Consider the following 498-nt stretch of genomic DNA (forward strand, 5'->3'; position numbering starts at 1 on the left):
TATGCATACCAGGCAAGAGCATTTTGAATGATTTTCCAGTCAAGCTTGTTTTGGTTTTCAGTGTTGTTGTGCCAATTTCAGTGGTGACCCTGAGCACAAAAATCCAGCCTATCAAAACAAGGAAGGTCAAAACTCTCAGGTGTTGTGCTTGTCTGAGTGCTGCAAAGCCAAGTGTGTTTTCATTTTCACCCAGAGAGAGGCTGTGATAGTAACACAGGATAAAGGGTTAGCAGACAGCACATCACTTCAAGTGCTTTAACGCCATACCTGATTTGTTTTGTAGCACTGCCACTCTGCCTTGTTTGTGCAGTATGCTAACGTGCCGTTAGCTGAAGCAGCTGGAAGTCAGATTTAGTTTCCATCAGAGCAAAAACTTCCATTTAACAGCAAACTTTACTCCAGCAGCTCCAATGCAAGTCAGACAGCAGACAGCCTGTTGCTGCCAAATACAGAGAGCTGCAGTGTGTGTGTGTGTGTGTGTGTGTGTGTGTGTGTGTG

Source organism: Pundamilia nyererei, unplaced genomic scaffold, assembly GCF_000239375.1.
Source record: "Pundamilia nyererei isolate P.nyererei 1_Seehausen unplaced genomic scaffold, PunNye1.0 scaffold00053, whole genome shotgun sequence".
Taxonomy (NCBI): domain Eukaryota; kingdom Metazoa; phylum Chordata; class Actinopteri; order Cichliformes; family Cichlidae; genus Pundamilia; species Pundamilia nyererei.